Source organism: Tamandua tetradactyla, chromosome 3, assembly GCF_023851605.1.
Source record: "Tamandua tetradactyla isolate mTamTet1 chromosome 3, mTamTet1.pri, whole genome shotgun sequence".
In the NCBI taxonomy this organism is placed as follows: Eukaryota; Metazoa; Chordata; class Mammalia; order Pilosa; family Myrmecophagidae; genus Tamandua; species Tamandua tetradactyla.
This window is the reverse complement of record NC_135329.1, coordinates 215,707,155-215,717,319: the sequence shown is the minus strand read 5'-3', so window position 1 is coordinate 215,717,319 and position 10,165 is coordinate 215,707,155. Positions and strand designations below refer to the sequence as shown.

The window sequence follows — 10,165 nt, the reverse complement described above, 5'->3', positions numbered from 1 at the left end:
GCTACGATGAATGAATAGACTGTAATTCATTTCATCACTCCCACTTCAACTGCTCGCTCTGTGATAAGGATAAAATCTAAGTGTTGCAGCCCCATGTTCTACAAGGGAGAGTCCCTGTCCTTGGGGCTGGAATTTAGAGAAGGACATACTCAAGCCCACAGGCAGTTACAGTACAATTTCATATTTTGGGGAAAGAACCAGGGACTTGGGAAGCCCTTGGACGTGAAACCTGGCTCTGCAGGCACTGGAGGAGAGTCCCTTGAAGAAGTGACAACTAGGTCAAGTCCCAAAGAATGAGCACAAATTAAGCAGACTGAAGTGGGTGTGGTGATTTGGAGCTGTGTGTACCCCAGAAAAACATGCTCTTCCACTTAATCCATTCCTGAGGGTGAGAACTCACTGTAAGTAGGACCTTTTGATGAGGTTGCTTCAGTTAAGGTGGGACCCACCTCACTCAGGATGGGTCTTAATCATATTACTGGAGTCTCTCATAAGCAGAATGAAAGTTAGACAGGGAGAGAAAGCCACCAGAAGCAGACAGAAATCCACTGGAACTCAGAAGAAAACGGAGAGGCCAGGGGAGGCCACCATATGCATGGTCACATGACAGAGAAGCCCAGGACCCAGGGTCTTGGGCAGCCAGCCCAGAATGCCAGAGAAAGCATCTCCTTGGTGACACCTTGATATGACTTTCTTTTAGCCTCAAAACCATGAGCTAATACATTCCCATTGTTCAAGCTGCCCCATTGCATCATATTTACCTGAGCAGCCAAGGAAAATAAAACAGCAGGCAGGTGCAGGGAGAGGGGCAGTGATGGAGATGGGAGGGGTTTCCTTCTTCCCCTTGCTGGTTTGGACTCCTGGGTCTAAGTTGAGGAAGGCAGGCCGAGAGAGGGGCTGCCGATCCAGGGTTAGCACTCTCTGGACTTCAAAGCTGCTCCTTCGTCTTTGCTGAGCTCCTTGGGGACCTGCCTCCGATCCCATCAGGGGACCTCTCGCCTCATCTCTCTCCTCCTGGCCAGGGCAAGTGCGATGCCTCCCTCCCTTGGCCCCAGGGTGATGGCTTGACCTCTAGCTCCTTTTGGCTGAGGTCTTTCCCCCTCAGGTGGGCCTCGTGGACAGGACGCACGGTGACTCAAGCCAGTTCTCCCGTGGCTGCCTGGTCCCAGGAAACACTCGTTACCTGCCCCAAAGCACTCTGGGAGTGCAGTTTTCTGCAGACAGAAGCCCTACTCTGCTGCCACAGCCCCCTTATTCAGCCTCTCACCCCTACAGTTTCTTAAATCTGTATCAGGGGCTCCTAAGGGCAGGGGACGCTGATCACATTTCCCAAGAACATCCTCAGAGTGGTTCTCACTGAGCCTGGGGTCAGAATGAAATGCCCCTCCCTCTTCCCCTCGTCTAGGGAAGGGGCACCCCAGGACTCCAAAGGAATCTCTTCCAATCTCCAAACACCCTTTTCTTGGCTTTTCCACCTCTTTTCTTGGCAAGAAGAGGGTTATCAGCTCAGGGTTAAAAGCTGGTTTTCTTCTACCTTCTTTGCAAACTCTCCTCGGTGGTCTCACAGGTTACTCCCGAGGGGGGGGTGCTCTCATCAGCCCCGCGGGCAGGATGGCCCCGTTTGAACCTCTGGTTCGTTTGCTTTGCCTCGGAACCTCTTCCCTCTCCCCGGCCCGTGGAGTGTTTATCAACCTGAGGGTGGAAAATCTGTCTCACGTTCATTATGCATGCTTCCCAAAGCTGTTGCTTATGGCATGAAGCATGTTTATTGACATTGGGTGCTCAAAATCTAACCTTTTAAGACTACAAAATCCTTTTCTTAATGACTCATCTGAGAGGTTCCAAAACTTCTTTTTGTAACTCACAGCTGAAAATAGACACTTGTTTCCCGTTGTGTGGTGGCTCCTTCTCTGAGAGCTGGGTCTTGGACAAGGCTCTGCTCTGCCTGATTTTCAGGGGTCATAAAATAAAAGGGCATTGCCAGGGAGGGTCACAGCCCTCTGCAAACACCTCTCTCGACCTAGCGCCCGCGCCACTCCACTGCCACTGCACTTGTCCAGGCTACATCCATCCCTTTCTAGACTCCTGCGATTGCCCACTGGGTCCCCCTCAGCCTCTCTTCTCACTCCACTCACGCCCTCTCATCCACGCTGCAAAGGTGGCCAGAGTGGCCCTTTGTGAGCTTCAGCTGGACCGTGCTTCAAGCCTTCAGCGCCTTTCCACTGTATGTTGGGTAAAGCACCAACGCTTCTCTGAAGCCGGCGTGCATGGTCCAGCCCAGCTCACATGGTCCAACACAGCCTGCAGGGTCCCGTCCAGGCCAGGTGGTCCAGTCGATCACATATGGTCCAGCCCAGCCCACATGGTCCAGCCCAGACTGTGAGATCCACCAGCCCAGCCTGTGAGATCCATTCCAGCATGCATGGTCCAGTCCAGGACATACAGTCCAGTCCAGTCTTCATGGTCCAGCCCAGCCCACATGGTCCAGCCCAGCCTGTGTGGTCCAGTACAGCCTGCACGGCCCAGTACAGCCCGTGAGGTCCAGCCCAGCCCACCTCTCCAAGCCCAGCTCTCACCAAGCTCCACAAGCTCTACCTCCAGGCCCCTTCCAATTTCCCTGACCGACCAAGGTCTCTCCTACCTGGCTTCACACATGCCGTTCCTCGGCCTAGAGTGCTTTTCCCATGGTCTGATCATGACCAGAAGCATCTCAGCTTTCACGAGGGGGCTTCCATGTTGCCTGCTCACGGAGGCCTGTCCCAACCACATAGTTTAGGTGAGTCTCCATAGTCCTCATCTACTGCACATTATCCTTTCTTCTACAAGGAAACATATTACAGCCATATCCTGAGCCGACCTAGTGAGAAGATTGGCTGTGGCCCCTCGGGAGGCAGCCATATGGCCCCTTCCCTCGGCCTCACCACGGCGACGCATGCTGACCTTGACAAAGCTGCCAGATATATTCTCAACAGAGGGCTTGGTTTTGGCCTGGTGAAGCTGGATGTGAAAATAAAGTCATGCAGCAGCACGGGAATGCCAACATCTGGTTCCACCAGCAGACACGGGTGAAGTTCCTGGGACCTGGACACCGAGCACAGATGGTTTGGGCATGGACTCACGCTCACAGAAAATGGAGCACTGACGACACTCGGGGAACAGAAACCGCTATCGAAGATCCGATTTGTCAAGGTTTGAAACTGACATTTTGTAAACTTGAGTCTTCTTACAAGAGAGCGTGCATAAACCTTGGTTGTGATGTTGATTCTGACGTTGCTGACCCTGCCACCCATGGTCCGGCCATCTTTGGTTATTTGGGCTGGATCGCTGGTCACCAGGTGACCTCTGACAATGCCAGATCAAAGCTGACCAGGAATAACTGTGCAGTGGGCTGCAGAACTGGAGATGTCAGCTACACACTAACACCAATGATGGGATAGAACTCGGAGGGTCAATTTATCAGAAAGTATGTGAAGATCTTGACACTTCGGCAAACCTTGCTTGGACTTCGGGGACCAACTATGCTCTTTTTGGCAGTGCAGCTGTGGGTCTGTGGGGTCCCGCTGCTTCCATCTCTGCACAAGTCAACAGCTCTTGTTTGATGGGGTGTCTACACTCGGACTCTGAGGCCCGGCATGAAGCTTTCACTGTCAGGTCTGGTAGACAGGACAAGCGTTAATGCTGGAGACCACAAACGCGGGCTTACCCTGGAGCTGGAGGCTTCGCCCAGCTGAAGAAACCCCTGGGCAGGGGCCGTGGAAGGTTTGGCCTTAGCACGTTTCCACTGTGGCCAGTGGCCCTGTTTTACCCTCAAGAAGGGGAACAAAGGATGATCTAAACAAGAGCTGTATTTTAAATATTTAGACAGTCACTTGTTAGCTGGTTTCTAGTTGAACTGGTCACCTAGTTACAATGCTGCCGCCACGCGGTCACCTTGTTAATATGTATTTAACGGTTAACGTGCTACCCACCAGCAATGACACAGACCTTTATGAAAACTGAAAAACACGTGATTACCACCATACATTTTCCTGTCTGTTTACCTGTTATTAAATGTCTGCCTCCCTGCAAACTAACTCCGTGAGTTCTGTGAGACTCCTGCATGCCCAGCTTACCATACACGGGCTCAAAAGAAAATGCCCTGACTAAGCAAACAAACAAATGAGTGAATGAAGGAATAAGCCAAGGAAACCGGGCACCCCGGGAGCCCTCCCTGTGCATGACTGACTGCGCCTTGGAAGAACGTCTAGATTCTCAGGAGAAGAAAAAGGCCAACGAGGACGCGTACTGTGGGGACAGGACGGGACTTCCAGTTCCTCCTACTGTGAACAATGCAGCCCGACCTGCTGGCCTGGAAATGTTTGTCACTGTTCATTCTCTACAACCAGGGAGAAGTGGAATTACTGGGTCAGACAGCACAGACGTTCTCAAGACTTTGTACAGAGAAGCCTTCTAGAAAGCTGTCCATCAGTAAACATGTGCTGTGACTGCTGGGCGACGCTGATGAGAGCTAGAGACAGACAGAGCGCAGACACGGAGGGGACGTGCAGAGAGAGGTGTGCAGGCATCTGGGGCAGCCATCAGGAGTGCATGGACTGCTACAGCAAGCAAACCTGGGCGCTACTGGGGATTGCACCAGCTCCCACGTCGCTCTCTTCCTCTCCTGCCTCTGCATAGCTCCCTGCCGTCTTCCCCACCTCACTGAGTGGGAATTGCCATGGGACTGTCCTCAGCCAATGGAACTGGGGAGGCGTGATGTGTGCAGACATTTGCATGGTTCTTGAACTTCTGCCACCATGAGACCGTGGGGGGCCCATGGTCCCGGAATTAGGAGGTGTGGGGCGCAGGCCTGAAGCCCACTCCCAGCCCGAAGCAAGACCAGACCTCAGGTGACAGCATACAGCCCCAGCCGCCCCCAGATGCGTGTGCCGTGTGAAGGTGGCGGCAGGAAGAGGAGCGAGAAGCAGGGAGCACAACTACGGGCACCACCATGGTCTAAGCAGTGATGGTGGTTTGGATTAGGGTGGCAGGACAATGGAGGCAGAGATTCTTATTATTAAATATGTATTTTGAATGTAAAACTGATAACATGTCCTCACTGACTGGTGTGGTGGAGTAAAGACAACTACAAATTCTTTGCCATTTCTGCCATCACGCGATGGAGTCTTTTTCCATTCTTTGAATCTGGACTGTCTCTGTGATATGCTTTGACCAATAAAGTGTAACTAGTGACGCTGTTAATTCCCAGGTTGGGTCCTAAGCCCTGCAGCTTTCAGTTTCGCTCCTGGAAACCCAGCTGCCAAGACGTGAGAAGTCTAATCCACAAAGCGGGTCACCGGAAGGAACTCTAGGGACCCCTGCTCTGCAAGCCTCGCCCCGCTCCCAGCCAGCAGCCAGAGTCACGGCCAGCAGTGCAAGGGAACCGCTCTAGGTGCTGCAGCCCAGAGAACCCCTCTGATGCCTGCAGCGCAGCCAGGACCCTGTGAGGACCCCTAGCCCCACACGCCCTGCCCTCCCCCAGGGAAGGGCCTCCCTGCAGCCCCGGCACCTGCCTTCCAGGTGACCGCGCTGATGTGGCTAAGCCCCGTCCTCGGTGCCTGCCTGCAGCTTCACCTGCTCCCCGGGCTTGCTTCTAGCTATGTGCTGTCCGCTGCCTGCCCCTCCCCGCTGTTCCCTGGGCCCCGGCCCCCGGCCCCCGGCCCTGCCCTGAAGCTCCCTGGGGACCCACAGGTGCGTGGCCGCACAGCGACCCGGTGACAGCCACCTCTGGATGAGAAGCCGGATGCACTGGCGCCTCCAGGCTCGCTCTCCAAGGCAGGCCCGCCAGGTCCCCCACCGTGCACCTCCCAGCCCGGCCCGGCTCCCCCTTAGGGCGTTTGCTCAGCTCAGGTCCACGCTCTGGGAGCAGGCAGCAGGTGCGCCCAGCAGGAGGGGGCCGAAGCCCCAGCAGCACCCCCACCCCACCCCACCCCACCCCCAGCGCAGGTGGCCCTGACGCCCTGGGGGGCCCGGGCAGGGCGGGGAGGTGGGCACCCTCCCTTACGAGAGCCGAGGGCTGCGGCAGAGCGGGTGGGAATGTTATTCCAACAGCCTTTGAGGAAACCGGTCCACATCATAAAACTCCTGGCGGGCACCTCCGCCTGGCTCCAGGCTTCAGGGCTGTGGGTGCTCGTCTCAGCAGCACTCATTAAAACCCTTGTAAAGACCCGGCCTCGTCTCCACTCAGGAAGGCTCTCACCTGCGGAGCACCTTCACAGGTGAGCTGGCTCCAAAAAGCTTTTAAATCAATGTCATTCCCCATAATTCTTATTTTTCCAGGGAGCTTTCCAGTAGCCCCACCTTCCTCCCGTCACTGGCATGCCCCGCCCACGTGGGGGGTGGAGAAGTGGGGGGCCTGGTTGGCCGCCAGCGCCGGCGCATGTGGGGTCCTCGTGGGGGGTGCAGTGCAATAACACGCTTCCGGAAGGGAGGGCTGCCCGTTTGACTTCACACGCTGTTTCTGTTCAAGAGAAACCTCCACAGAGGCCTGCCTGCCCCACACGCTGTGATGCTCTTTGGAGAAATGGACAACTCAGAGCTCACACCGGCTCCTCCTGCTTCTGGCTGAACCTTCACCAAGCCTGGACCAGCAGCTATCACCACTTCTTGCTGTGGTCCTGTGCTCGGGGCTTGGGATACACGATCCAATGTCATCCACACAGCTGAGCCCTGGGGTAGTTATCGTTATCTCTTTTCAAAATGCAGGTCCGGGCCCAGAGAGGCCAAGCAACATATACCAAGTCACACAGCAGGAATGAGGGGAAGCTGGGATTGGATTTCAATTCATGCTGGCTCTGGGGTCTGCTTTATTTCAACTGTACAACTTGATAAAAATTATGAAGGGTGAGTTGATTTTGCAAGTAATGTAGTAAAGATTGAAAGCAAACATAAGAATTGGGGTGACAGTCCCATTCTCTAACTGGGTGAAGCTCCTATGTGGGGACTTCTCCGTGGGGTGCTGATAAGGGAGGGCTAGTGCTGAGAACCTGAGCTCAGACATCTGACCACCCCCCAGGAGGTCCTTGGCCTCTGGTGGCCCTGCCCCCGCCTGTCAGGGAGATCATAACGATGGCAGAGCTGAGGCAGTAGGGATGACCCACAGAGCCCCTAGAAGCTGGAGCACTCAGCGAGGCTCCCACGTGAGCAGGTGGCTCCCAGCTAAACAGGTGGCTTCTAGTAACCAGGTGGTTACCTGGAGAACAAGGGAATCCCAGATGAATAGATGATATCTAGGTGAACAGGTAACTCCCAGGTGAACAGGTGGCTCTCTGGTGATCTGGTGGCTCCAGGTGAGCAGGTGGCTCCCAGGTGATCAGGTGACTCCTGGATAAACAGGTGGTACTGGGTAAACAGGTGGTTCCCTGGAGAACAAGGGGATCCTAGATGAATAGGTGATATCTAGGTGAATAGGTGGCTCTCGGGTGAGCAGGTGGCTCCAGGTGAGCAGGTGGCTCCCCAGTGATCAGGTGGCTCCAGGTGAGCAGGTGGCTCCAGGTGAACAACTGGCTCTCAGACTGCCGGGGAGGATGGTGGCCTTGGTGAGCCAGCCAGTCACAGAGGTGGGTGCCCCCAGGATTGCCCAGGGGAGGCGCCCAGATGGGCCCGGGAAGGAGAGTGGGGTGCCCGCAGCCACCCCAGCCATCCCAACGTGTTCTGTGGGTTTCCCTTCCCCAGCCCGGCCCAGCTGATCCAAAGGTGGAAGCTTCTCCCCACCCCAGCTCAGGCCTGAGGCCAGCGTCCACCCACCAGCAGGCAGAGGGGTGAGGCTGCGCATCCCAGCGCTCCTCCCCTCTGCTCCAGCCCCCAGCCCCCCGCGCAGTCCAAAGTTCTCTGGGGTGGGAGCAGAGAGCCAGCCCGGGGGACTTCACCACCGGCCCTGGAGCCCCCACTGGCCAGCCTCCCACCCCTCTCCCCCTGCCCCTCTGATGCCCCCCCGTGCCCTTCCACCCAGCCCGATGGAGCTCAGTCCCCTCCCCTCAGATGGACGGCATCACACCTGAATCCAAACCTGGGATGTGGGGGCCGCGGGGAGTCTAAGAGCCCGGCAGGCCTGTAGCTGCACCCTCTCCCCAATGCCAGGCACGTGCCCGCCCTGGCGGGGAGACCAGGATGGGCCCCTGAGCCACAGAGTTAAAACACCTGCGCTGGTCTGAAAGCAATCCCGTCCCGTCTGTGCGCGGATTCCACGGAGCAGGATTCAGAAAGAAAACGTGGTCATAGAAAACATGAACTGCTCCTGGAACTCTTTATCAAAGCGCTTAGGCAGAGGTGCATGTCCTCAGGCAGGGCTCAGCGACGCCCCGGGGACCCCGTGAGGAGCGGCTCCCCTTAAAGCTGCGGGACCTCTGGAAATACTGTCCCCGCTGCCCGGGAGATGGGCCGATGCGGCTTTAAACCCCGCTGGGGGCCCCTCGCGCACACAAGGGGGACTGGGCCACTGGGGGGAGGCAGCGTCCTGAGGCTGGACCGGCTCTGGCCCCCATGGGGACAGCAGTCCTTGAACCCGAGACTGGACGCAGGGCGGGAGGATGTCTGCCAGGGCCCGCCCCCACCCCCGGCAGCACACCAGAACCATCTGGGGAGTCTGTAGAACCCCGAAGCCCAGGCTGCACCCCGACCTGCGAGTCAGAGCCCGTGAGGGCGGGACATGGCAGCCCGCGTGCGTTTCACAGCACCCCAGCAGGGCCCGGGCAGCCGAGCCAGGGAGCCACGCCGTGGAGAGGGCACTACAAGCTGCTCACCTATGTCAAACATGCTAGACCGGAACCCCTCTGCCAGGTGGGCTCAGAAAACCCCAACAAATCCCTTTTCCCTAGTCCTAAGGTTAAAAGCCTCCTCCAGGTCCGGCTGGTCCAGAACCTCCTACCTGACCACTTGAGGCCAGCGCTCAGGGCCTGGGGCAGGCTGTGGTCCCCACGGGACGCGCTGGACATCCAATGGGCGCTGGAGCAGAATCACGCTCCCCAGACCCAGAGCCCCGGCGGGTGGGCAGTCCCCCCAGCCCCCCAGCTCCCCTCAGCACACCAGCACCCCCAGGCCCCCAGCTCCCCTCAGCACAGCAGCACCCCCAGCCCCCCAGCTCCCCTCAGCACAGCAGCACCTCCAGCCCCCCAGCTCCCCTCAGCACAGCAGCACCTCCAGCCCCCCAGCTCCCCTCAGCACAGCAGCACCTCCAGCCCCCCAGCTCCCCTCAGCACACCAGCACCCCCAGCCCCCCTTAGCCCCCACCCCAGCTCCCATCCCGCCACCTTTCAAGGCAAGCTGGGGGAGCCCACACTTCACACGAATTTTAGGCAAAGTCCCTGCCACATGGGGTGGGTGACCATCAGCAGGAAGGGACTGGGATGAAGGAAGTTTCTAGAAGCAGCTGCGAGAGTTCTGCAGGGAGCAGGATGTACATGGAGAGGCGGCTGGCTGCACAGGACCACTTGGGCCTGTGACTTTCACTGGCGTCTGTGGACAGGGTCGAGAGGCAGCCCGAGCAGGAGACTTCCCACGCCAAGCTGGACAAGGAAGGGCAGCCACGCGGCTTGGGGACCCTCCGAAATGTGCCCGTCTGGACCCCACAACTGCAAAGGTGTTTTATTTCCTGCAACGCTTACATCAAAGGACATTGTTTTAAGACTCTGAACTGCTATTTCCATTTCTCTGGAGAAATCGTAAGTCGCAGCAGCAATCACTATCAGCAAGGGCTGAAGGGAGAGGGAAGGAAGGCTGCTCTCTCCTTTCAAAAGCCAAACCCCGTCAGAGGCGCTGAGCCACTGTGCAGGAAGCACACAGTCTGAAATACACGCCGCCCCGACAGGAGATAAAGGTGGAAATCCCTTTGGCAGAAGGAAAAAGGATCGAGTACTGTCAGTGAATTCACGTTCTATTCAGAAAACGCAGGTTTATGCTCCAGGAAGCCACCGAGAGAGGAAACGCTCCCTCCACTGGCTGGTTCTGGAGAGACAAAGGCAGCCGCGTGGCCTCCATGAGCCAAGAAGGACCCTGAACGTGCTGCCCGGTGAGCCCGCCAGCGGGCCGCTGTCACGTCGCTCAGTCTTCTTCAGGAATGGTGAGACCGCCCAGCTGGAATGTTCCAGATGGAAAAGAGGCCTTCCCATCCCCCTTGGAAAGGGTTAAACGT

General features: G+C 57.1%; 1 pseudogene; it reads left to right on the top strand.

Moving 5' to 3' along the window:
* The first annotated feature begins 2,898 nt into the window (after nucleotides 1-2,898).
* On the top strand, nucleotides 2,899-3,731 carry LOC143675907 (non-selective voltage-gated ion channel VDAC2 pseudogene; annotated as a pseudogene).
* The last annotated feature ends 6,434 nt before the right edge of the window (nucleotides 3,732-10,165 follow it).